The sequence below is a fragment of the Arachis ipaensis genome, chromosome B04 (genome assembly GCF_000816755.2).
Source record: "Arachis ipaensis cultivar K30076 chromosome B04, Araip1.1, whole genome shotgun sequence".
NCBI lineage: Eukaryota > Viridiplantae > Streptophyta > Magnoliopsida > Fabales > Fabaceae > Arachis > Arachis ipaensis.
Genome location: NC_029788.2, coordinates 103,024,171 through 103,028,048, shown reverse-complemented (window position 1 = coordinate 103,028,048; position 3,878 = coordinate 103,024,171).

Below are 3,878 nucleotides of genomic sequence, written 5' to 3'. Positions count from 1 at the left end.
GTTCCGGTCCAGTTCAACAGTGACCAAGGACCCGGGTCCGGACGTCCGACCGATCCGATAGGTTACCGAATTCGAGTCAAGGAGTGACCCGAATGTCACCCCTCCCCCGCGTGCGCGAACTTGGATAGTTGGGAAGGAAACTTCCAAGAAAAAGAGTTTACCCACGTGGGACTCATTTCAGTACAGACTATATAAGAGGAAGATTCTACCCCTCTTCAGAGGTACGTCACCTAACCTACTCCTAATAGCCGTCTTTTGTATAGACATTGATTTGAGCATGGAAGTCTTTGCAAGTGGTCCCACCTCATTCTTAACTCGTCAGGCCAAAGGAATCACACCTCATTCTTAACTCGTCAGGCCAAAGGAATCACTCATCGGAGTTCTCTGACATTCATCTCTCAGTCACCTCCACCTTCATCATCTTTAGATCCGACTCGTTCAATACAAGAGAGACCAAACAATATTAATTAATTATTTTAATAGTGATTAAAAAATATAAAATAAGATAAATAGTAATTAATAAATATAAAATAAAATAATTTTAAAGTGTTTTGGATTAATTTGTAATTGTATCTGAAACGCTTTTGCTAAAATAAATTGTCAATGTAATGGAATGTCACGTGAAACAACGAATACGTGCCATAAAAATTTTCAGTCACGGATTATTAGTCATACAGTCATTTATGATGCATTATTTTTTCATAAAGCTGTACACGTACCTCGATCTTTCTCTCCATTTTAATTTATAGCAAAATTGTACTCGTATTGAATTTTTGAAGTGTCATCCACCAGACCACCACCCCTAAATAATGCGGTGAACTTTGGTAATACGTTATGGCAATAGCCACCATTATTATTCTATTCGTTTTTTATGATCTGTACGTTATTAATATTCTATTGGCTATTGATGATATGTATCATTGTATGTAAATAATTTAAGGATTATCTATGATTTTAGTCTTTAAAGTATAAATTAAAATTTATTTTTGTCCTTAATTTTTTTTTTATACAAAAATCGTTTATAAGATTTAAAATTAAGTTTTTAAATCGCTTTTTTATTTAAATATTAAAATTTTAGATTAAATTATCCATAACAAAAAAAATTTAAAATATAAAAATAAGACAAAGAGAGTGTTTTTTCTTTTTCGAAGAGGAAAGAGAAGAAAGAGATAGAAGGAAAAAGAGAAGAAAAAGAAAAAGTTATCGACGATTCATCTTTGCTTCCGCTTTCGCCGTCACCTCTGTATGATTTTGGTCCCTAAAGTAAGGACGATTTTAAAATCAATTTAAATCTTAGGGACTATTTTGTATACAAAAAAAGATTGGGGACGAAAAATTTTTTTGACTTATACCTTTAGACCAAAATTATACTTAACCCATAATTTAATGATAATAATGAGTGATAAATCGGTCATTGGCAGGATAAGATATATAGTTTAAGGTTCACTTTAATTCTATTTATAGGTATACATCCAAATTATTTGATAAATAATTTTAGGATTTATCTATTTTGTGTCTTAAGAATATATATTAAGTTTATAAATTAAAATTTTTTTATTATAAATATAAAAAATTTAAATTTTTAATGTATTTATTTTGTATTTATTAAATAAAAATATTTAAAATTTTTTATTAATAGTAAATTTTTTCTTAAGAAATCCTCTCCTCTCCTTTCATTTTCTCCCTTACCGCACACAATTTTTAGCAAGTTCAGCGTCATAAATCTCAGCGCGCTATAATATATTTCACTGACATAAGAATCGGTGAAACTCGGTTCTTCCACTCTCAGTCATGGTCACTGCTGTAATCACCACCAAAAAAACAAAAATGTAGAGTAAACTTACAAATTTAATGTTGCAAAAGATAGATGAGCCATTTGCATAGGACACGAGAAAAAAAAGATTCTAAAATTCGAGCAAAGTTGAGAGCGAAACACTGGAACTAAATTTGGTTATAATTGAAGGATGGGGAGAAGAGGTGCATTGGTGGTAGTGGTGTTGGGAGAGGAAACAAGACGAGCCTGAAGTATATGGGTCTAAGTGAAGAGTAGCACAAGCAATGGTCCTTGAGCAGACATTAGCGTTAGAGATGGGGTAGAACTTAGAAGTGGGACATAGAATTTGACACGGCGGTCTACACAAAAATTTTAGCTTGAATGTGGTGGCTACAGTAGCAAAGGAGAACAAAACAAGTTTATTGATGAAGAAATTATCATTGTTGTTGTTGTCATTGTTATCAGCTTTCTAAGAGTGCGGCGATGAGTTACGAGAATTGGTGATGCTGAAATTATTGGCGTCATGCATTGGTGGTGGTGATGGTGTTCATGGCGGAACTAGGGTTGGATTTTGGAAAATTAAAGGGTTTGAAGGAGGCTATTGAAATTGGAAATTGAGAAATTAGATAGTGGAGAATCGAGCTTAATTCGTGTTTGAGAAGTAATAAGTGACAGTGAAAAGAAAAATAGCATAACCATAGTGGAGTGGATGAGGGAAGAGAGAATTCAGAAAAGGAATTGGGAGTGATTAAGTTAGTTTAGAAGGACAGATTGAAAATTTTTGATAAATTTTTAGGCTTTGAATAATTTGTCTATCCGAATTTATTTTTCATAGTCACAAGTTAGTTTTATTAATTCTTCTGTGGTCAAAATTGTCAGCATCATAATCTTTAATGGTCAGTTTTGGTACTGTAGCCATAGTTTAAAATATTAAATATAAGGGTTAAGTACGATTTTGGTCCCTAAAGTAGGGGCTGAAAATTTTTTTCGTCCCCAACCTTTTTTTGCATACAAAATCGTCCCTAAGGTTCACTTGATTTTAAAATCGTCCTTCGAACAATTATACCCTTACCCGTATCACAATTTCGTCATTTCCTCTTTTGCTCTACTTCTTCATCTTCTTTATCCCTACTCAGTGATTTCCATAAATTTTTTTCCATGGTAATTCCTCGAATTCGAGTTGGGATCAAATTTAAACTCGTTTACAAAACTTGAATTCAGATTATAAAAAACAGACCAAAATACTTAAAGAAATTCAAGCAACTTGCACCAAAATTTGTGCAACCTTGAACAATAATCAACAAATTCAGTAGCATCAATATTCTAGGTTCAAGCCAAATCAGAAGTAGAGATTCACCCAATCAACAGAGCATGACGTTCAAATATTCCACAACAAATTCCACAAGAAATTCAGAACAAATTCCACAACAAATTCAGATATTCCACAACAAATTCAGAATCACTAAGCGAAAAATTCAGATATTCCAGAACAAATTCCACAACAAATTTAGATTATGTAAGACAAACAAAAAATCTAGTTCACACAGAAGAAGAGGGTTTACTAGTTCAATCACAGTAGCTACAAGCAACGTCAACAGAAACTATAGAACAAGCCACAATTCAGCACGGCGAGAGGGGAGGACAAGCGGAATAGCGGCGGGCGGTGAGGGTCGTGGAGTAGTGGCGAGGACACGAGAAGCAGCAACGAGCGGCAAATAGAGAGGAACAACAGCGAACGGTGAGGGGCGAGGACCGGCGACAATAGCGGCAGTAGCGGCAATGGAGGATGCAAATCCCTTCAGCTCGCGCATCCTTCTCTATCTTCCCTTCAGCTCGCGCATCTCTCTCTCTCTCTCTTCGCGGTCAACGACGATGGCGACGAGTCCAGTACGACGACGCGGCTCAACGATGGCAACGAACCCAGTATGACGGTGGCTCCCCTCCTTCCCCCTCGTAATCCCTTCTCCCATTTAACTCATTTTCTTTCTTTCTTTTTTAATTAAGGATATTTTTAGAATAAAAATTAAAAATTTAGTAAAAAGAACGATTTTAAAATTAAGTTAAACCTTATGAACGGTTTTGTAAGAAAAAAAAATTGGAAACG